At 39.1% G+C, this 24253-nt stretch overlaps 1 long non-coding RNA gene across 1 annotated transcript; it reads left to right on the top strand.

Moving 5' to 3' along the window:
• The first annotated feature begins 14046 nt into the window (after positions 1 to 14046).
• LOC148213854 (uncharacterized) lies at positions 14047 to 18334 on the top strand. The gene is made up of 3 exons (XR_015793824.1): positions 14047 to 14473; positions 16018 to 16137; positions 18079 to 18334. It is a non-coding gene; the product is annotated as an uncharacterized LOC148213854 (long non-coding RNA).
• Positions 18335 to 24253: the final 5919 nt, after the last annotated feature.

Genomic DNA, 24253 nt, shown 5'->3' with positions numbered 1-24253 from the left:
TTCCTTAGTGGCACACCTTGGCTAGGGATGCATAAGAGTTGTACTCTCTGTTCAGAAAACTTACCAAAAGATTCATGTTTCTTCATCAATCAGCTGGAAAATATCTGATAGGTAGAAAGCAAAGTTGGATGACTGAGTAGATGTCAGCAATCATGAGATTGATTATGGAGGATTACAGGAAGTGAAGTATACATTTCTTTCTGCAGCAATAATTTATCTACTCACTCACCTGGAATTTATTTCAAGGTTTGTCTCTATTGTTTCAAAAATTACCACTAATCCTTGGGCATGGGCTTTGCCTGGACCTCCCTCTTTAGTATAACCTTCTCTTCTTCACTCCTCTCTTTAACCCTCATGCAGTTTTCTTCAAAACCTTTCACTCAATCTTTATCCCCAAAAGAAACAAAACCTACATGCATGAACTGCAATGGCCTATGTTTGCCTCTTGTTCTTTCTCTTTTACTCCTCCATTTACAGTACATTTCATCTGTAGTACATCACACGTATGGCTTTGATTTCTGAAGGTAAAATCAGCCCATTTTCTCTCACTTCCTCTTCACTCAAATTTCTACACACTTGGGGAGTCATTGCACAGAGCAGGGGAAAGGGAAACAAGAATCCAGAATTATTTTATTTGTTATATTTATATCCCCCCTTTCTCCAAGGAGCTCCAGGCAATGTTTATAGCCTTCCCTTGTTCAATTTTGCTCCACAACAAAATCCCAGTGTGATAGGTTGAGCTGAGAGAGAGTGATTGTCCCAAAGTCACATAGTGAGCCTCCCTGGTAAGAATGAACTTGAACCCGAGTCTCTATGATTGTAATTTAGCAACTTAACTACAACTCCATATTGATTACAGACCTATTAAGGATGGAAGGCTATAATTTAGGGTAGAACACATTATTTACTTGCAGAAAGTGCAAGGTTCAGGCCTTGAAACTCAGCAAGCTCCCCAGAAAGATCAGAGGAGATGATGCATAGTTAGACAAACCAATAATTTGATTTAATAAAAAGGCAACTTCTGATTCTCCTGTGATTTTCTATATAGTTCCCCACATGTGCCTGTGCAAGTAATTTATTATCCGCTTTATACTTGGTCCCAAATATACAAAGAAGAAGATTCAGCTTGTCTCTGCAGTTTTATCCTTGGAGATGAGTGGTGCAGGTAAATCCAGGTAGGCCATTGTTTTCAGAAAATGTAGGCTTCTATGCTCAGCATGGCAGACCTATACTGCATGTAGCCTTCTAGAAAATGAAATGAGCCAGGGAAAATAGAAGATATTGGGACTATAAAGCAGATTTCATTTGCTGAGGTGGTAAAGTTGGTGTCAAATGAGCCAGGGCTGACATTCTTGGCAAGGAAAAATAAAGCACTGAGGGAAAGGGGTAACAAAAGTGAGGACTAAAAATTGAGTTTGATGAAAGTGAGGCTTCTGACATTTATTGAAAGCAAGAATTCTATTTAACAAATAGTACTGTGGACTGTTGAAACGTAGGAAAAAACCGCATTGCTAATGTTACAGAAAAGACCAATCTGTGCACCTGTGCAATCCAGCTTGAATATATACTTCTAGAAAAAGACCTTTCCGGTAATACTCTGAACTTTTCCTAATCTCACCTGTAAAAACATATACTTTTGATCTGTCTGTTTTAAATACATCCCTGACTTATTGGGAAGAATGCCAGGTTACAACCCGGTTAGATGGTGAATGTCGTTTTCTATCAGGAGAAACATCAAAATGGTGACATGGTGTCAGGCCTAGCCCAAGGAACTCCTGGAGACCGTGCAGGTTCAACCAGCAGGGTTTATTAGCTAGCGCTTATTCACAGAATCTTCTCAGACTGACCAATAGTTCCCAGGGACAAGTCTCTACTATCTTCTGGAATGTTTAGGGATGCGCCAGCTTTCTCCGCTTATCTCCAGAGCGTTGCTCTGGAGACGAGAGCACCATTTTCACCCCCCTTCCTCCATTCTAGTCCATCACACATGGTGGCTTTTACATTGACGCCTGGAAGATGGGAGGTAAAGGGCAGCATCCAATTTGGAAGCAGGTAGATGTTTTAGAAAATACTCTTAAGAGGTAGGACCATCACTGGAAATTGACAAACAGGTAGATATATCAGGAGATAAACAAGAAACAAAAAGGCTGTGGAATACATCAACAATGTTTCAAAGAGGCTTGTCATTTTCATTCTATGGCAATGCTGATGGTCTCTGAGCCACAATGGGGAAATGGGAGGACTCGGTTACAAACAAGAAGATATCATGGATATAACAGAAATCTGGCCAAAAAGAGAGAATCTATGAGATCCAATCATTCCCAGATACAAACCTTATAGAAAAGGCCAGGAAGGGAGCACTGGGAGAGACGTTACTCTTTATATCAGAGAAAGCATAAAATTTAGAATTTGGAAGACCAGATTCAAATTCATGAAGTCCCATTCATGCTCATGCCATTCATGCTCATTTCTCAGACAAAGAAACCAATTTTTAGACCCTAGAAATTTAGGACTTTAGAGAAAGTTTTTCTCTCTCTTAAAACATTAGGCCCAAGGAATCACTCGGTGAAGCTGTTTGGAAGGAGATTTAATATAAAAGAAAGTACTTTGTCACACGATGCATAATTAAACTGTAGAATTCATTAGCACAAGATGCAGTGATGGCTACTAACTTGTTTTTAAAAGGGGATTGTGTTAATTCATGGAGAACAACTCTATCACAGCGTATTAGTCCTGAAGACTTAATGTCCAAGTCAGGAGCAGCTTACCTCCAAATTCTAGTTGTAGGGGAGCAACTATGTGATAGGAGTACCTTTCTCCTGGATTAAGCTGGGTCTTTAGTAGCAGAACTATCCCTTTGTTCTTATGTTTTAAATGTGGCTTCTCTCATTATTTTCTGTTCTTTCCAACCGCCGTATTACAATCTATCTGTTTTGCTCCCTGCAGTTTTAAAATTTATTAAAGCACATTTTTTTTCCATCCCACTTCTGAAGCATTTGGCTGTTTGGGATACGTGAGTGTCTCTGTTGTGTGTAAAACTGTCTGCATGAATGTTCCTATGGATTTTGCATGCATATTTCCTACTTGGTGCATTTTTTGCCCATTCGTATACAGTAGAACAGCCGCAACTCGTGGGCCATTTGTGGTCCCCAAACATATCTCTGTGTACCTCAGATTTCCTCCTAGATACTGTTGTTAAATTAGTACCAACCACATGGTGAGGAGTTCACACAATGTTGCATGGTCTGGTAATCATTATTGGAAAGAAGCAATAGGAGGAAAAAAAATACCTATTCACTGATGCACCCCCCCCCCAAAGGAACTGCAGGTTTTTGGGTTTTTTAAAGGAAACTAAAGAAATGTCCCATCAACCCCCTAAGAAGGACATAGTAACTCCTTTCCCATCACTGCCCCCTATCGATTGTTTCACAGAATTCTTCTGAAGTAAATCTAAAAACACTTTTGAGTCAAGCTTGGCACCTTCTCTGATTCCCCAATCAGTTCTCATCCCTGGGATTTATTTCCTGGCAGTTTCCCACCAGGTCCAACCTTGCTTAGCTTTTCTAGTTGAGGTAAAGTTGGCTAGCCTGTTTTGTAGGGAATGAAAAAGGCCAGGACTTTAGCCCCTGAAAATAAAACTGTCAAAAAGCTACCCCTTAAAAAATCAGTACCACTTACTTGAGTGACATCATGACATAATTGACCTACCCCCTGTGCAGCAGCGTTTGTGGAGGAAGTAAAAAAAAGTCAAGATGGCAGTCATGACTGTGTGAGCAAAGCCACACCCCTTAGTACTTGGCATATCATCACTGGATGTACAAAAGGGGTGGGGCTTTGATTGTCTTGGCTTGCTTGACTTCCCCCATGTTGGCTTGCTTGACTTCCCCCATGTTGGCCCCTGCCCCTGTGCCCCATGGCAGACAAAAAAACCCAACACAAAACATTGTTAACATGGTTCGTTGCTCCTAAATGCCCCTCTTTATGCAGTATCTCCACAAGTGAATGTTTAGGGGTTATCTTTTGGTTGTAGTATATTTGGAGGAGTATAAAAGGCAAAGGATTACTGTATTTAGAATTGCTTCTTTCTATGTAGTTTGGTTGGTTCACTGTAAAAAATGATGCAAAGTAATTTCTCCTCCCTTCTCAGGAGAGTAGGATGATGGCAGAGCAGGAGAAAATTTGAGAAGGAATGGATCAAAAAAGCCACTGTTGTCTCCTGTCATAGTGCACTGGGAAATAAAGAGAGAGAAAAAGAGGCTATGGATTAAACTAGTCTCATACTTACTCCTCTTTTATGAAAAGAATGTAAAAAGGACATAAAAAGATCCTTTTAGAAGCATACAATTTGTAAGATTAAAATATAGGAACCCTACCAGTGTTAATTAAATCCTGCCTGAGGAGAGTCCATGAATTCAATATATGCAGAAGAAGAAAAGATTGATAAATAATATAAATAAAGCTGCTGATTTGCAGTAATTATGAATGTTTTTGTTAGGCAATAAAACCTTGGATGTTTTGATCCAGTTATAGAAGTCATATTTGCTTTCGTTCATTTAGTAGATATAATTTGTATCCTCCCTGACTAAGTAAATGAATAACATTCTCTTCCAATCTCAGTCTCATAGAATGTTTTGAAAATTAACTTGGAAGACCTGAACAAGAAATGGTGCAAAACAGGAAGACAAACAGAACAGAATCTGTGTTGGCTGGAAAAAGCAGACAACCTACTGACTTTCATATACAGGTAGTCCTCGATTAACATCCACTTGTTCAACAACCATTCAAAGTTACAATAGCACTGAACGAGAGAGACTTACAATGGGTCCTCATACTTGCGGCCATCGCAGTGTTCCTGTGGTCACATGATTGTGATTCAGTTGCTTGGCAGGTGGCTTGCAATTATGATGTTGCAGCATCACGTGGCCATGTGATCACCATTTCCGATCTTCACTAGTGGCTTCCATTAAGTAAAGTCAGTGGAGAAGGTGGCAGGAAGTTGCAAATGGTGATCACATGGTCATGGGACTCTGTGACTGTGCAGGATTTGCCTAACAGCAGCAACTGGGACTGCCAGAACCACCATCGTAAGTTGGCATAGTCATGCCTTATGACCGCATTGGTCACGCCTTATGACCGGTCCCAATTACCATCAGTAAGGGAGGACTACCTGTACTTGGGGTTATAATTCCTACTGTTCCTTCTCATTAGCTTGGACTGTTTTATAACCTGCATTGAAAAAGACTCAAACCACTATATATAAGAGCTTAAATACAATTTCTACATGTCAAGCAAATAGTAAACACCTTCCTGATAAAATACCATGATGTGAAAGCATTTAACTATGATCGGATTGTGGTTTCCAAAGAGTTAAGGACTGATGGGCCAGCAAAAGCAACCTCCCCCAATGGATAGGAAAAGTTATGTTTTCTTTATTCTGTTTATGTATAATATCCAAAACTAATGAGCTGCACCACATTTTAATTAAACTTCTGACAGTTTTGTACCAACTGTTTTTAATGTCATTTTCTTTCTGAGTCAAGAAATGTTAGCATGAGGATGTACGTGAGGATCCTATCTGCAGCTGGAAGGAAAGGCTAAAACCTTTGTAACAAACTACCACTGCGTTCTTGTATCTGCCTAAAATGCCGAAGAACTGCAAAGAAGCAGAGGAAACCACTTTGGTCTAGATAGTTTTTTCCTAACGTTGGGTCTCCAGGAGTTGTTAAACTGCAAAGCCCATCACTCCCAGATCAATACCCATGGTTTTTGGGAGTTGTCCGCCAAGAATTGCTGGGGATGCAAGGCTGGGAAAAACTGGCCTAGATGGACTCATAATGTAACCAATAACAGTGCAGGTCTGTAGATTCAGTATTTGTCTGGCCTTTTTCTGAGATCGTACGTACAGCTGAAATCAGACCAAGAACTCTTCTGCATGACCTGCTAGCACGGGACTGGAGATGCCTCAGCAAACAACCAAGAAATCATGAACAGATGACACTGTGGTCAACCTACCCCTGAATCACTGAGAAGGCAGCATGAACATGTATTTTCCTATGTTAAGGAAATTTGCAGCACTTGCAGACAGGGCAAAAGGTAACAATACTTTCTTTTAAATTTCAGAATTGAGAGAAATGTAGCACAGGCATCTCTCCTTGCTAACCTTTCTCCCTACAGCATACTGATACAGGTTTCATTTCTTATACATAGAAAAGCTTAAAGTCAATAGGACAATGAAAAGAAAGGAGAGTGAGTCATAGAAATATGAAGCTGTAGGATGAAGTTATTTGACAGTATAGGCCATAGGGTAAAGTACCCTCAGTATACACCTCTGCCCCTGGTTGACCAAGTAATTAGTGAGATGGCTCCCTTTTTTAACATCCTTTTATTCTCTGTTTTATTTTGCTTTTTTATATTTTTAATGCATTGATTGATTGTTTTTAGCTTTGTTGTACATCACCCAGAGTCGCCTATGGCGAGATGGGCAGCTGTATAAATCGGTTTCATGAATAAAATAAATAAATAATTGCTTGGAATGTCTGTCCTGTGTTCTGGAGCCTGTGGAGTTCTGATGAGGAGGAACAGTCTTCAACTCGACCCCAGCAAGACTGAATGGTTTTGGGCTTTAGGGCTCCACCTCCCCAGGTCTGGTGATATTCTGTCTTCAGATCTGGATGAAGTTGCACTACCTCAGATAGAACCACTCCTCTTGGACTCACGCCTCCTGTTTGAAGAGCATACGGCAGCTGTGGCTGGGGTGGGGTGGGGGCTGCATAGCTTTGTGTGGTGCACCAATTGCCTTCTTCCCTAGACTGGGAGCCTCTTCGCATGATCACTCATGCTTTAGTAACCTCCTGTATAGCCTACTGCTTTGCTTCACTATGGACTTTCGGTGGCACAGATCTGAGAACAGAAACTGTTAATGGTGGTTCTGTGGCTCTCTCAGACCTTTCATCTCTCACTGATGCAGCACGTTCTCTTGACTTTTGCACACAAAGCACATGAGCATTTATCGGAAGTAGTAACTTCTTTTAGACGTGCAATTTTCCCTGGCCACAAAATCATTTCTGAAATCCGCATCGTGGGTTAAAGGGCAAGCTGATAACTGAAAATGGTACTCACCCATCTTGATTTCCAAAACCCCGACTCTAATATCCATCAGTTTGTAATGGCTCAAACTGTGAGGGATCTGCCAATCATCAGATCTAACACTCCTCCTCAGAAAAGGCTCAAACACCCTAAGCCTCTTCTCAGAATGTACCCAAAATGTATTGCTCACTAGAATTATAAAACCACAGAAATGAAAGGCTAGATAGGAAGTCATGCCCATCAGGGAACAATAGCCCTAATTATATTTACACAAGACTAGCTCCTTAATTAGATATTAGCACACAGGGGACAGAGCTTGCAATCTGATTCTGAACACCATTAATTTGAGCATCATTAAGGAGAGCTGACATGGACAGATGAAAGCTATGGGGCTTTCCTGTTCTTCTTCATAAAAATAAAAGGTTTAAGTACCACAGGGATCCACCATTGCACATCTGGAATATATTCCTGACCACGCTTGCCTGTTAAAGCCCTTCTCTTACATCTTCATTTTCTGAGGGATGGGGGAGAGAGATGGACTGAATATAGGATAGGGCAAAGTAAGATTCTACTGTATGATTCAGAGGTAGACAACTGGGCATCCATAAGATGTTTTGGACTGCAGTCCCCATCGGGCAATTCCAGAAAAATTAACTTGGTGCTGTAAGGGATAATATGTGTAACAATGGAATTGCTCTGTTTAATGCAAATCCTGTGACCAAAGCTGAGGAGCACGGGCTAATCCTTATTGCCTCTTGCAGTCATCCCTGATTGCCCTCCATCTTAGCGGTTGTGGCCTATGAGAGTTGTAGCTCATAACCTCAGGAAGGTCACTGGTTGCCTCTCGCCATCTAGCCCTTGGAAACTGCCCTCAGCACCACAAAGAATAATTTCCCAGAGCAGCTAAAACATCATCCTGGCAAAACCAGATATTTAGAATATCAGAAGAAGGAAGAAGTTTTCTTTTTCCAATAACAAAAGAAGGAAGAAGAGGAAGCACTTTATCTATAATTTAGGCATGTTAAGAAGCTTTAACAAGCTCCTGTACCTTCTGTTAAGTCATGCAAAGCCAAGCAATTGATTAGATAATTAATGAGTAGACAATTTACCATCAGGGAAATGTAGCTGATTCACTTATTTTGCTCTGAGATGTGAAATTGGCCTCTGGCCAATATTTCATGCCAGATTATAAATCCTTTCCTTTCCTGAAGAAATACATTGCATAGAGGAACATTCAAGCCATGTAAGCCTCTTTCCTTTGCACCCTGAAACTGTGCTATCAAGATACTGGGAGCCATATTACTTCAGCATAAACTGAGACTTCAAAATACAAAGCAGCTTAAATCTAGTTTCTTTACTGATGCGTTTGTATTTGTGTATGCGCCTGCAGATTTTGCCGCTTAGTTTGTACTAGACCATTTTTCTTTGGTTTCTACCAAATTGCACGCAGCTTCTACAATCTGTATCTCTTATCCATGTACTGGAAAATAGCACATCATTGCTTCCAATTTCCTTCAGTGCAGATTCCAATTTGTGATATCAATCATACTGGGATGTCTCTTTTGGTAGACTTTACCCCCTACATTTTGCCTGGGGTTCTATGCCTTCCTGTATGGATTTCAAATTTATATACGTGCTGGCTTGATGTGCACTCTGCACAGAGAGAAGGGGGTGTGTATAATGAAAGAGGTTATCCAGCAAATGAAGAAGAGTAGGAGAAAGAGGAAAAAGAAATGATAAACTCCAGCAAGAAATGTGTATTTTGTAAGAAAATGCGTTCAGAAATGGGAGGATTTTTTTTCTCTTTAAAACAAGCTGCAGATGGAGTGAATTTATGAAGGAAAGCATGTGGAAAACAACTAGAATAATGTTTCCAACCAGGTGTTTGGACTTATTGGAAAGGCTGTAGTACAATGTATGAAAAATTGTGCTTAATGAGATTAATCTCTAGCTGTTCATCAGTTGAAGCTTGTTATATTGGCATCAAGGCAAGAATTGAAATTGATTAACACTGAAGCTCCCCCATGCATTCCATTTGTGTGTGAGAGTTACCTTGGCATAACCCACAGGTTCTGCAGAGCCACAGATCTGGAACACTAACCGTGTAATAGCATTGTTATCTGACTCTGCATGTTTTTATTTTCCCTTAAAAAAAAATAAAGGAGTAATATAAACACAGTATAAGGGAAGAGAAATGATCTATGGTGCGGAGGGTTTCTCCCCTTTTCCTCTGTTAAGGTAGTCTAGACAAGAAGCACAACCAGGAGTACTAACTCTATCATTGTTGTAAGGTTACATTAACAGAGTCTTGCAAGACTGAAAATATTTCTCCACTCCTTTCCTTTTGCTCTCTGAAAAACTAGGGAGGTCCCTTCTGAAACACTTCCCATGCCTTCTCTCCTTCTGTGGGCTGAGGTATCTTTTATATGCCGGTTGTCTCATCTGCGGCTCTTCCTGCTATCTCCCAAGGTCATTCCAACATACCATTACATCCTCTGACCTTTCTCTTGACTTTTAGTGCCTTCTGATTAGTCAACCAATAGATTTTCCTGGCCCTCAGCTTGGCAAACTCAGTGGGACTTAGTTCTGAGAAGACTGAGTAGTGCGCTGTCCTGAGTAGGCAAGACAGAGCTCTTCTGCCATATCCCTTGGTGGTGGCTTCCAGAGCAGAATGCTTTACTCTTGCTCTCCTCCATCTCTGCAATAGCTGCTGTTGCCCTGCTCTTCATTTGATGCTTGCTGAAAAGAAGGCTGTGGACCATTAGTAGTTGCTGACTAGTAGTTAGCACTAACTACTAGTGGCAGCAGGCAGAGGGCTGTTGCAGCAAGTAGACTAAAGGGAGGGAGGGAAGGAAGGAAGGAAGGAAGGAATGCAGAGGGCCCCTGCTTAGGATTCCTGCTTCTTCCAGGGCCCAGTGTACCTGCATATGGTGTAACCTGCTGAAACTAGCCCTGAGAGACATAACTCATGGTCTCTGGCTGGGCTGTGGGTGCTTTGACAGATTGTGCATTTTTTCAAAATAGAGCAGCATAATAATCAGGATTGTTAAACATAGACGGAGAACTGAAGCTAGCTAGACACATGCTAGGCCTGTATCTAGTTTCAGATCACAAATACTGAGTCCAGAAAGAACAAATGGGTTGTGTTTCTTGTTTTCGTGCCTACTTAGAAAATCCATATCTAAGAATTTCTAGCCTCTTGCCCCAAGATGAAATTCATATGCCACCTGTCTGAAAGATAGGAATCACTTCCTGGTAATGGAAAGATACTTGTAGGTTCAGATTTGAACAATTTAAAAACGCAGGGTCAAAGGAAAACTCATCCCCCCACCCACCCACAAAAGGAGAGGAGAGGAGAGGAGCACATGAACCTAATCATATGAAAGGAGTCAAGCTGATGCTTCTGCAAGGGTTCTTCCCTGGATATCCCTAGAGATCCAGCATGGACAGCCCATGATCTGTTTCTGTTGCCCCTAGAAATCCCTAGAATTGCACAGTGTGACTTTCTACTGCTGATCAGGGAGGAGGGGAAGCTAAAAGAAAGGACTGATGTCTCTGAAAAAGAAAAAAGAGAGAAAGGAAAACTCCAGGAAAGCCCAGTTCATGCTGTCATCATGTCATTACCCTACCCAATGCCCCCTCCTATCCACCCCCCAAAATGCAAGAACTTTCAACAGCCAAAATGTTGCTGTCTCTGCTACACTCTGAACATACATATGTAGGATGGTCAGCAGGGATCAATATACTATTTCTGCTCCTCTGGGTCATATTCCCATACAAGCAGAGATAGGATACTATCGGGTTTTGTTTGCTACAGTGGGCTTTGCCCCAAGTCCATTTGGAGTCCCTTAAGAGACGTGACACCAACAGCAGTGATTGTCCCAAAGGAATCTGGGCAAATTGATCCAATTCACCTTAGGTGTCTGCAGTATTTCAGGTACTGAGGGCTGGTGGCAAAGGATCTGTAACTTCCCTTTGGTACTTTGATGAATGAAGACTACATGGTTGATAGTTGCTCAGGATTCCACCGGCACTCCTGTATCTCAGTTTCCAGTCTCGTACTTCCAAGCAGATGGGCCTCAATTAGAGCAGCTGCCAAAACGGATGTGCTCTTAAATCATTTGGTGTTTCTCTGAACAGAATCCAAGGTAACCAGCCTTGTCACTCAAGATGATGAAAGATGCAGCTTCTCCCAAAAGCTGTTGACCAAGATGAGCCTGTCACAGCTTTCCTGCCACAGTGCTGTTATTGTTGAAAGTACTAAGTATTAGACCAACTTCTGCTAGTGAAGAACCACAACAAACACAATTAAAAAGCTTCACAGAGACAACACGTGCATTAATGGAAGGGGCATTTCTCTGTTTGAGTAAGGGAGGAATGGGTCATTTGGAAGGACCAACATCATATCTTATTCATTTAGGCCAGTATTTCTCAACCTCAGCAACTTTAAGATGTGTGGACTTCAACTCCCAGAATTTCCCACCCAGCAGGATTTGCAATATTTACTTAGGTATTTGCAATAGTTACTTACAATATTTGGATGTTTATGCTTTACTCCCAAAGAACCTTGAAGCGGCAAATTTTCACAGAGAAACAAAAATAACAAAGTTCATCCTTCCCCAGAAAGACATCTGGATGAAGCGCAGCTGGGAGTTACATTGTTTTCTAAATCACTGAAGATAGCTGAGGGCACATGGCCTTTCCAAGCAGCACTGAGGAAAAAAGCCTCTATGTTGCAAAAAGTCTGGTCCTGTAGTATTTGTTGGGCTTTTTAGAAATTAAAGAGACCTCTTTGCCCCCTCATACATTTAAGAAATAAATGTAATACCTCCACCACTACTATTACCTTCTTTTGCCTGCTCCCTACAGTTCAGTTCGATGAACTGATTAGGGATTTTGAATGAGAAATGAGTTGGAAAAAACATGTGATTTTTCCCCCCCAAAAATCAGTTGATTACACCAATCTCTTTTCATACTGGTGTCCTGCCTTATATGGGTCTGTGGAAAATCATGATTGTATTGTAGCTGCTGCAGAGAGCTTCTGCAGATACAATGCCCCCCCACCCCCGCCCCCCGCCTTGCTGCATAAAATTCATCCTTAGCACAATGAGGGTGGTAGAGGAAAGGCAGAGATAGAATATTCATTTATACAATCTGTCTACAAATATATCGCTTGTACTGAATAAGAATGCTTACTCAGGTCTCTCATTTACTGAAAAAGTGTGAGGCTACATACTATTGAGTCTTCAGCCAGACTAGCCTATGTGATGATATCTAGCAGCCAATCCTAGCCAGATTTGCACATCCCTAGGAAATTCTTAAACTCTTGGCCTGGACCTTGGCTATTTCTCATCAACAGAGACCACCCCTTTTTCTGACATTCTTGATATATTACAAGACCAACTTTGTCCAAATACATCTTTGTTGCTTTTAATGAATGAATAATAGAAAAAGTGCTTTCAGGAGGTTCATATCAATGCCTTGAACTATTCCTTTTCTGAAGTGAATTGTTAAGTATAATCATCTTCAGTACTGTCAAATATATTGCTGTTAAAGTTTGCCAGTAGGATATAGAAATCAAATATTTAAAGGGAACACAGCAAATATCAAGGGAATAGTTAGCCTCAAAATTAACAGAGGGAAACTTTGAGTATGGTATTAATTGCATACCACTCATATCAATTTTATTTCTTAAAGCAGCAGAAAATGAGTATAGACACACATCAGTTCAGATATTTTAAATTTATTTCCCTAAAGGCTGGTTAAATAACATTCTTTGAAGATTAGTATTTTTAATGGGAACACATATATGCTCTTAAGTCCAGTAGACCAGAAAACTGTACTGTAATTTGGATATAAATTTCATTGTATCTCACTAGTAAAACATCAAAATTATTCAGTGTGATGAATGGTCACATTACTGAAGCCAAAACATTAATGAGAATTAAACTCAGTTGTAGTGAAGTGTTTCCCTGTCTTCATGTCAAAAAAGTAAATATAGTAGCAATCAAATAAGTAATACATTTATTTTCCAGACATGTCCCTTGGCTTTCTATCATTTCAGCTGTGCACTGTTAATAAACTAAAGTCATAACTGGGTTTGCAATTTTACATTCTGACAAATATTAAGATTGGGAAACTTTTCAGTATTTTTTAAACTTTGATAAGTCTGAAATATAAATTAATGCATAGGTTGTCTTTCATATCTATTTCATCCATTCTTTTTCCTATCGCAGGCCACCAAACAGATGCTTCAGGAATTGTACAAAGTGGACACTAAGGTAATAGCTTCCCATATATTCTTAGCTGCTGATTTTTAAAGGATAGTACCACAGTATCTAGAGGTACCAGAATATATCAGACTATGTTTTCTATGTTCTTTAAAACAAACAAACAAACAAACATTGTAAACCTCATAGAAGAACAACAGGTCCTACTGGCTATATGTCCTGGCAGTGGTTTCTGTAGGGGCAGGTGTCAAAACTCACAAGATGGCAGATGGAGCATTGTGATGCAAACCCACCCCTTTTGATCACATCTGCATTATCAACACATACTGTATACAGAAGGGGTGAAGTTTGCGTTGTGATGCTCCATCAATTATCTTGCCAATTTTGATCCTGTCTTGTGAATGGATACTTCCTCGAATGCCTTGAGAACAACTCAGTGTGACATCAAGTTGTTTTCAAGGCGGTTGAAGAAGTTTGATTTCATGTTTCATCCTAGCAAATGCACTTCTCAGGATGACTTGAGAGTAAAATATTATGTAGTCTAGGGGCCAACTACTTTTTCTAATTGCAGAAACTCTGAGATTTAAGCAGGAAGATATTGGGGTTTCTTGATTGGCTCATTTGATATTACTTAATCCTGCTAGGAGGATCTCCAAGATGCTGGAGACTGGAACCTTGGCTATGCAAATCATGTGCTCTGCTTTTTATATAACTAACAGTAAAATGATGCCACATCCCTCGTCACGTTTTCTTCTCTTGCTTGGATTAGTCTTGTGGAACCCTGATGAGATTTCAGATCCATGTTTCACTTTGCTCTCCCTGAATAATTTGCTCTAGTTGATTGTAAGCCTGGTTTGAGTGCCATTCTCCATCATTCATTCAAGTTTCATTTAATTCTGCAAGAATTCCTCCCTCTATTTCTTCTCAAGCATTAATTAGGTGAGAAATACTTCAAAGGATTGATGAAGAAAACCAGTGCCTCCCATTTGAAAGGTATTGGATGGTTTATATCTGTCAGTATGTTTGATACAAAGACCCGAACCTTTCCATTTGAATTTCCCTTCTTTGCACACTTCAGATCTCATCAAATAGAACTGCAGATAACACTCTCTAAATTGACTCTCTTAATAGATTTGCTGAAAAAAGAATAATCCACGGTAAGAAACAGCTGTTATTTACTTCATTTTAAGTCACTTTTGGCTTGTCACCATTTCTTACTGGTCAGGTCCTGCATTTTGGGAGAACTTTTTTATAGATCCCAGTATTAGCTCTTCAGGTTTTTCCTCTACCTTAAATGCAAAATGGGGATTTAATTGTTAGTAACAACTGAAATACGGTCATCTGCTCTCCACTTGAAATTCATAGCATACTCAAAGCACTGAAATAGGTCAAGGTGTGTCCACTGGGAGTGTATTGTCAGTTTTACTAACAATGTATGTTTGTTCCATTTCATAGACTTATTTTCTTTGTTTGCTTTTGGGTATTGTGTTTTTTTTGTTTGTTTGTTTTAATTTGTACACTGCCAAGAGTCAGGTTTAAGTTGGGTGGCCTTATACAACTAAATTATAAATAAATAATTGGAGCACCATTGGAGATGACCCACAACTTGGGCCAGAATATGGTGGTGAGACTATTGGTGGTTCAGCCCTGTCACTGAAGGACAACATCTCTCCTGGAGTTGCTGCACTGGCTAACAGTAGGCTTCCAGCTCCAATCCACAGTGCTGGTTATGACCCACAAGATCCTATATGGTATAGCACTAGCTTGTATCAGATATTACCTTACCTGACTGAAATCCATCCCATGGTAACATCTGGGGAAAGCCTGTTAAGAACTTCACCTCTTTGAAGTTAGGGGGACATGGAGAAGATGACAAACCTTCTCAGTGGTGGCCCCTACACTCTGAAACTCTATACCCTAGAGGATTCATAAAACTCCCTCCCTCTTGGCATTTGGAAGATTACAGAATACAGTTTTATTCATCCAAGCCTTCAACCCTAATTATTATTGGTATACATCCTGAGGAGGGGATTCTCTAGTGCGATCAGTGCTTTTTATAATTTTTATGTGTCATTACCTCAGTGATCAGAGTAATTTTAAAGCTTTTAAAGCTTTGTATCAACACTTGTCAAAGGAGCAAACTCCTATGGTCACTACAGAGATCATATTTGGTATGGATAATGAAACCTTGCTTGATTTATGGAATGAAAACTACCTAGACTACAGACCAGATACTCTTGATTTCTACTGAATATAATACAATCAACCTCTTGGTCACACCAAGGAGTTATAGGCAATGAGGCAGGTGGGACAATGACTTGAGTTTCTTTTCTTTTCAATTCTAGTTAAGTCTGATTGAACATAAAATTGGAACTCATTTTAGAGGCTTTTCTGTGATGATGGCAGCAAAGAAGGAATATTTTTTTCAAACTGCATGGTGTTCATTCAGGGCTACCAACAGAGCTATTCTTTATAGACCATTTAGAGTGAGTTTAAGAAACTCTTGATGGTCTTCCATGAAGTACTTAAAGGAAAAAAAGAATCATTCATTGAAACTGTCCAGACCCAGAATTGTTCAGAGAACCATTTGTCATCATTGTTATTCGTGTAATTTTCAGTTGTTCAAGCTGGAGAATGTGGACAAGCTGCTAGAAAAAGTAATGTAATTACTTAAACACTTCATAAGTGATATCTCTTATAGGACTATGGCTAGAGAGGTCCAGGAGAAGATTCATAATAAAAGAACATATGATTGGTTTGATGTGTTCATTCAACCACTTTTAACTTACTTGGAGTTCCAAAGCATGGAATATGTAGTCAGGTAAGTGTTGATGGCCACCTCAAGAGAACTCTTGAAAGACATTGATTATCCATATTTATTCATCCTGGCAGAACCTTTTTAACATTTTGAGAGGCCTAGGAACAGAATGTTTATTTCAACATCCCCTCCTACGTTTTTCCCCATGTTATTTTACTCGGGGGGGGGGGTTTCCTCTCTCTCTCTCTCTTTCTGAGGTTTTCTGTTCATTGAAGTCAGTTGTCCAATAGTGTGTGCATGGAGAAAACTGAAACATTGGAACAGGTTTTGGCATTGTCTTTTACCTCATTACTTGTGCTACCATGAACAAAAAATATTGATCATTTCAAATCCAGAATAATACTTTGAATGACTAGGACAGTGGCTCTTTGCCTCCCCTATTTTAAAAAGGGCCTACAATCTGGCTTGCAAAGATGGCTTGCAAAACCATCTTGGTTAGCTATAGAAGATGAAGGACAAACTTTTAGACCTGAAAGGAGTTGTTGAATACTTTTTTTTTAACCTGAAAGGGTTAAAATTAAAATGGTTAAAACTCCAAATTGTAGATGCTTGACTTGGCACAAACTCTTCACTATCTGAGATGGTTGCTAAGGTTTCTGTAGGAAGAGACAACTCAGATGTGCCTAACTGTCCATGCACAAATAATACCAAGATTTTATTAATCTGGCTGCAGCTGCTTCTGAAGCAGTAAAAAATTCCACCTGTTTCAGAATATTGCATCAGTATTGATCATTATTGCCGATAAGGGCTGAGCACTTTGATACTATCTTTCCATAGTCAAAGCATCTTCATTTTTTAAACAAGATGCTTTTTTAAAAATAGGAAATAGAAGACAGAACACTAAGGGGTTAATTCACTGATCTTTTTACTTTTTTTTTAAATTAGTCTGTAGGCCAAGTCTACATTCTAGATAAAAGACTGGGTGAGTATAACATAGAACAAATTATAGAATTAAGGATTTTTACCCCTCAGGATGATTCCACAAAGATGCTGTGATTAGACTGACCAACACTGTCTTGATCACAAGAATCAGTCTCATGTGAGAACATATTTATCAGGTTGAATCTAATACTTTCCCTCTTCTCCTTTCCTTTATGGTATTTTACAAAAGTATGAAGAAACTTTTTTTAACCCCTGTAGGTAAGGGCTCTTGAATACTAGCATACTAGCTACTTTGCACCAGATGTCTCCTGAGTGACGGGCTAAACATTCAAAAACTTACATTATACTTCTCAAAATGAAAATATTTCAGAAGAATGCTGAAGCACTTTGTGCACCTTTATTACAGATATTGGTTGCTAAAGGGAAAAAAAAGACATTGGCTGTAATTTAATTGCTTTCAGTACAATATGTTACTAGAATGTTCACCTAAAGCTTTTGCCTTCATTCTATTATAACTCAATTTTTTTTGTGATTTCAGTCACGGAACATTTCTTGATAGGCTTCCATACCACATTTCTATAAGACTGGTAATGCTTTGTAGCATGAGAAACTTCATTTTTACACCTTGGGGTGTCACAAAGGATTTATAAAAAGATAACAAAGATCGTGTATGTAAAGTGAGAGCATACAGTTTGTGCTTCTCTGGCAAAATGAATAATTGAGGAGTGTCATTTCCTTGGGTGCTAATGTCCACATCACAGTGACAGAGGGTACAGAACACATGACTGTCATGCTTTCTTCTCTTGGTTATAAACGTGTGTTGCTTTGACTGATCTGAATTAAATGAAGTCTTTCTGGATAAGCTAGCTAACCTCTGCTTTTTCTAACAAAAATTGCCCTTGTGTTTCTGAGCAAGATTCTATATTCAGTCTAAATGAGCAGCAAACTTTTTTTTAATACGCATACAGTGTTCTCTCTTTTCTTGCCTCCATCTCCCTTGCACACACACTTTTCTCTCAGCTGTAACTTTCCCTGTTTTTCTCTCCCCCATATACACACCAGGCTCAAATTATCCTACTTTGGACACACAATTATCCTACTTTGGACACATTATGTGAAGAGCTAACTCTCTGGAGAAGACTCTAACGCTGGGGAAGTGTGATGGAATGGACTTATGAAGGCCATGCTGAGGGAGATAAGCATGTTCTTAGCCCCCAACAGGAGCGTGGGAAGTTCAAGAAGATGAGGCTGGCACCTCCCTAAGGAATTCACAGTATTGTGGTTGGCTGGCTTGGGAGCTTGGGTTCAGTCTGATGAAATTCTGTTATGAGGTGGAAGCTAATAAACGCAACAGAACTGTATTTGCATTGTCTCGTGGAGTTCTTTGGGCTAGGCCTGACAGGAAGTTAGAAGGAAAGAGAAGAGAATGATCATCAGGAAGGTGGATGGACGCCATTACTGGGGTGAAAGGTGCACTGTTAGAAGACCTGAAAGACCAGGTTAGGGATAAATCATCAAGGAGAAAATCTATCTATGTGGTTGCTAATAGTCAACAACCACCTGATGGCAGATAATCAATCAATCAATCAATCAATCATACACACAAATACTTTTCTCTCATATATATTATAACTTTCTCTGTTTTCTCTTCCTTCACTCTCACTCAAACACACATACAATTTTCTCTCATGCATAATTTTCTAAAATGAAAGTCTATTAATCAGTTTTCTTGTTCAATTATCAAGAAACCAAAAGAACAAACTAATGATATGGAAGTAGATAATGTGGGAGCCATGCAATTTTCTAAAAATGTGTAACAAATAATAGATTGGAAAAAGTTTGATGAATCAGCCTTTAGTTACAACAGGAGGCTTGGGATAAGTATCAGAACTATTATTATGAGTAGTAAAAAAGTCAGTCAAATCTTGATTTTGGTCATCATCTGGCATAAGTCCAATGATTACCGCTAAGATACGTTTGATCAGCTGTAATAGTCTGCACTTTAGATATCAGTCTTTTTTGTTAAATCATCACTTTAGTATCACCCAAATGTAAGGAATAACTAATCTGTCAGCTTCCTTTTTAGCTACATTTAAAGGTTTTAAGTTCTCATTTAGGCATTATCTATCTATTTATATACTTTATCTATTTTATACAGTTCACATATAAAATGAACTGTATAAAATTCTTACCCATCTCTATCCAAAAGTGAGTTAAAAACAAATTTAAAGTCTACTTTAAGAAAACTGACACTGTAGTAATTACCAAGCTACCAATGACTTGGTTAATTGGTTTGAACATTGAGATGAGATAATTAATGAGAGAAGCTAAAAATCTTTCTGTTATATCAACCTTTTTTTAAGAGATGAGGGGGAACATTTCTTTAGTGATGACTCTCCTATGAAGACCCTGATACGCAGACCTAATTAAACAGAAGCTCATTTAATTAATTCTCTTCAAAGTAATAGCTGTTGCAGTTCTTTGGGGATTAATGCATGGAGAAATTCATTGTTTATAGGAACCTGTTGGCAGCTCCATGGTATAATGTAAATATATTTTTTCCAAAAAAGTATTGTGAAGAAGAGGCTGGGGAAAAGATGTAGTTCTTAATGTAAATTCCCTGAAAAATATTTTAAGGCAAATCTTCCTTAAGGTCATTGTTTGGGTGTTTCTCTTCAAATGTATTTAACCAGTGCAGCCTTTTGAAAACAATTTTTTTTCCAGTGGTAAGTGCTTCAAAACATGTATCTATTCTGTTTGTATGGAGCTTTCAGAATGTATGATTCTGGGATGCAATTTTCATCCACAATTTTTAATGGATATTACCGTCTTCTTTTTTTCAGTCAAAGATCACAGAGACATTAATGGATACAAGTCAATGTTTCTGGGATATGGGAGAGTCTGTTTTGATATAAATCACTAATCTGCCCTTAGAGAAATCTATGGTGGATTTTATATATATATAATGAGTTAAGAAAAGATCAGTGAACATTGCTATCAGGACATAAAAACTGCATTTACTCTCTTATATACCTGCAATTCAAAATTTGGTTGAGTCACAATGCAATAAACAGTTTTTAAGTGTCTTCCCCTTGTTCTCCTAAAGCACAGACAGAATTAAAAGAAATGTTATATGGAAATAAAATATGTTAATGAACTCACATTAATAAGGGATTTTTATTTTTATTTTTATTACTATATGGATGGAAGAGACGGTGTGTGAACTAGGCTCCTTTCTTCTGTTGTTTGCTTATTTTCTCATTAGGTTTATATCTTACTTTTCTCCCAAGAGCTTAAGGTAGTGCATGTGGCAATTCCTCTTCCACTTTTCCCCTGTAACAATAATCCTGTGAGGTAGCTTGGGCTGAGAGAGAGAGTGATTGTCCCAAAGTTATCATAGTTGCCATTTTTTATATTTATCTTTTATGTTTTATGATTTATTTCAATTTTTTTGATTGTCGTGAGCTCCCCAGAGTCATTGAAAGTTGGCAGCATACAAGTTGTTGTTCTTATGGTTGGTTGCACAGTCAGCCAGATGTTTAGACTGGATTTGGCATTTTCATCCACCTATCAAGTCCTTCCCAAGGATCTGGGATAGGCAGATGTTGTTCCTGGGATAGGCGGCGGCGGTATTATTATTATTATTATTATTATTATTATTATTATTATTATTATTTTCCATGGTTGAGGCAGGACTTGACCCTAAAAGTTACATGCTTCCCCCCACCCCCAGGTTATTCTTTTACACTTTGGATGAAGGTCAGTTTTGATTTATATTAATTAGTGATTCAGAACAAGCACACATAAAAACACTCAGTTATAAGCGGGACAGAACTAGCCTAAAGTGTTTTTCCAGTCCCATGTCAGGTAAAAATATCCCCTGCTCCCCACCATGTCTTCTGTGCTGAGCAGGATGCAGGAAGAAATGATAGAGAACGGAATAAGATTACCTGCCTCCAAATGATTTGGACTTCAACTCTATGGTAACTGTGAAACATGGGAAGGAAAGTCAAACACAACTTGAGGATACTAGCTTGGGAAAAGCTGGAACAGGGTGTTCCATTCCTATTACTGTCTTATTTTCATCTTTTCATTTCAGTTATTTAGTATCACATTTTAGCATTTGGCTGTATTATTCATATTTATATCAGACAGTCCAAACGCATTATTAGGGCATCTTCCAAGAAATTATGATGTATTTCTCCCCTTCCTAAATCTCGATTAAATATGATGAAATGTCATCACTCATACAGATTGGAAAGTAGAAGTGCAGATCATTTATCTATTAATATCTGTTTTCCTTCATTCATCTCCTTTATGATTTAAACCCTAGTGCCTTTAATCAGTGCTCCTCACACAGTGGTGCATAGTAGTCTAGTAAGACACAGCTCGTGACATCCACGAGAGAGAGAGGGGAAGGCAGAGAGCTGGTTTCCAGTCAAGTGATTATCTCAGCATCATGCTTCCTGAAGTCCAGACTCAAAGCACTCTCTGAAAAGTCTGGGCGTAGGAGCCCAATAAAGCAGTGCTTTGTGATGGTTAGCAATCTTGCTTTATTTAGATGTATTTCTTCAGCTGGAATGGGGGAAGTCTGTTTGCGCCGAAACAGCCATCGATTTATTTATTTATTTATTTATTTTTCAAATTTGTATGCCGCCCATCTCCCCCGATGGGTGACTCTGGGCGGCTCACAATAATAAAAAAGAAGAAAAAACACAGGACTCTCCAGACATGGACATAATCTATAAATAGTTAAAAAACATATATTAAAAATGACCTAAAAACCTCCTATAATTTGGCCCTAAAAAACCTGTAAGATCTGGGTGGGGACAACCCATCACCCCACCAGCCATCTCCACAGGTGCGGGCCCCCCTCTGGCCCCCAGGCCTTCTGGCAGAGCCAGGATTTGATCCCTTTCCTGAAGGCCATAAGGGAGGGGGCACACCGCACCTCGGGAGGCAGGATGTTCCATAGGGTGGGCGCTGCAGCAGAAAAGGCTCTCTGCCTAGACCCCACCAATCGAAATTCCTTGACGGGTGGAGTCTGCAATCTGCCCCTTCTGCTGGACCGAGTGGGGCGGGCTGCAGTTAGCTCTCATTCATCATTTTACAACTATAACAATACAATTTACTGTCAAAGTATTGCAAAGTGTAAAGCACTACTGCACTTTTTATGTCCTTAAAAATACATATCACTGATAAATGCAATAGAATGCTTGTCAACACATCTATTTTCTTCTTGGAAGCTTTTCTTTCTATCACAGTGAAGCACAGGTTCTTTCACAGAGTGATTGAGTAGGACCCAAGATACAAAAGATTGAGGCTCTTGCCTAGCGGACTATGAGGAGTCCCCATCTTAAGAACGCCCGGTTTAAGGACGATCCATAGTTAAGAACAGAGCCTATTGTAGCAAAATTAATGATTCAAGTTCAATTCACAATGAATTGAATTGTGTAATATATACAACAGTATTGTATAATACTGTTCCAGCTTACATACAAATTCAGTTTAAGGACAGACCCTGAGAACAGAACTCGTTCTTACACTGGGAACTACCTATACTTAAAAGGACCACCCTCGCAAGAGCCTGTGTCTTGCATCTTGCTGGAAGCTTGATGGGAGGCTTAAAGCTCTGTTTTACAAAGGAAACCTGGCCTGTGTTTGTTTGCTGCTTCACTCCTCTTTGCTCTGAGTGAGTTTATAACAAGTGTTTGGTGCTTTCAAGCAGAGAACCTCCATATCAGAGGGAACATACACTGCTGTTAGTTTATTTCTCCACTGTCCATCTGTACAACATGATCAACAAACAGGAGCTTCTTTTCATTCTTTTTTCACATGTTGCTCTGTCTTGTTTCTGTACATTTCAGGACTTAAGTCCCTGTTTATGGAATGTTCTTCCCCCTCTACTGTGGCTCCACACATCTGCTTTATTATATAAATAAGTTTTCACAACTTTCTTAAGTACTTAAGAAAGATGTGAAAACTTACTTAATAAAGCAAGCAGATTGCTGGAAGTACCTGTAATGAGAGTCATGGTTTGTAAAGTTAGATGGAAGGGAGCTGTTTTGTTGAAAACCTTACTAACAAAGTTAGATGGCAAGATTATCAGGTTTATTGGTTTGAGATTTTGTAGTTATATAAGAATTAATTTCACAGTGATTGTAAATATACTATGGTGTATCTTGATTTTACTGCTTCTATGTAATTTTAACTGCTGCTTAATTTTTATTTGTTAATTTTGATTGAGGTTGGACTGTACCCCATCGTAGGGCACATTATAAATAAAAATGTTGTTTGGTAAGAGGAGAAGGCCCTTGATCTTGATTCCTGGAATGTAGAGATACAGACCTATTAGACAGAATGTTAAGCTGGTTCAGCATGCCTCTTCTAAAACCATTGACTAGAGTTCTTTCTGCAAGACATATGCACAACTCATGGAGATATTTTTGACTGGCTGTTTGCATACTTGGTCGTATGGTTGGGCCAGCCCTATGCACTGTTTGTGTACTTTCTCATTTTCTGGTAATTTACTCACATGACTAAACACACAGTCTCTAACCTAAATAAATAAGATGGCATGAGAAGCTGATAATGCCATTGAAGTATTTGCTGTTTATTAAAATGCTACAGTTGAAATTGCTTTGTTGTAGAATGATACAGGAGTTGGATACAGCCCCCAATCCTCCCTTTCCCAACCCTTGGAGACAATACTGGTTGTGATTATGTGTGTTGTAATTTCCTTTTGTTTTGTGATGGGAAACACATGAAAATTATACCATAAGCCTTAAAACACACATAACAAATGCTAAAAACTACAAAGAAAACTGAAAAAATGGACAATCCTGAACCTGCATAAGTATATGATACGATTCTCCCTACTTTCCCCACTTTATATTGTTGTGGGGAAAATATCCACTTTTAATAAGGAACCAAAACATTTGGAGATAGATGCAATAACGTATCTTTTATTGGCATGCACAACTATAGTGGGGTCACTGGGGTCTTGGTCACAAGGATTCAGAAGAGCCCTGAAATAAGGTTATAGGTTATATACCCCCAGAACTGTTCAACAGGGTCAACATAAATCATACTATGACCTTTACATCTGGAATGTAACTTCTGATAAAACTATGGGATTACCTTAATATGGTTTGACCCAGTGCTCCTAAATTGCTTCTTTTGAATTTTTACAAATTCTCTTTCTTCTTTAAACACATTAAGCACTTGTCATGGCTAT

The sequence above is a fragment of the Python bivittatus genome, unplaced genomic scaffold, assembly GCF_059951505.1.
Source record: "Python bivittatus isolate LINGU-HERP-01145 unplaced genomic scaffold, Pbiv_v1 ctg000850_np1212, whole genome shotgun sequence".
Classification (NCBI taxonomy): Eukaryota; Metazoa; Chordata; class Lepidosauria; order Squamata; family Pythonidae; genus Python; species Python bivittatus.
The sequence above is the reverse complement of the archived record's forward strand: the minus strand, read 5'-3'. Positions and strand labels throughout refer to the sequence as shown.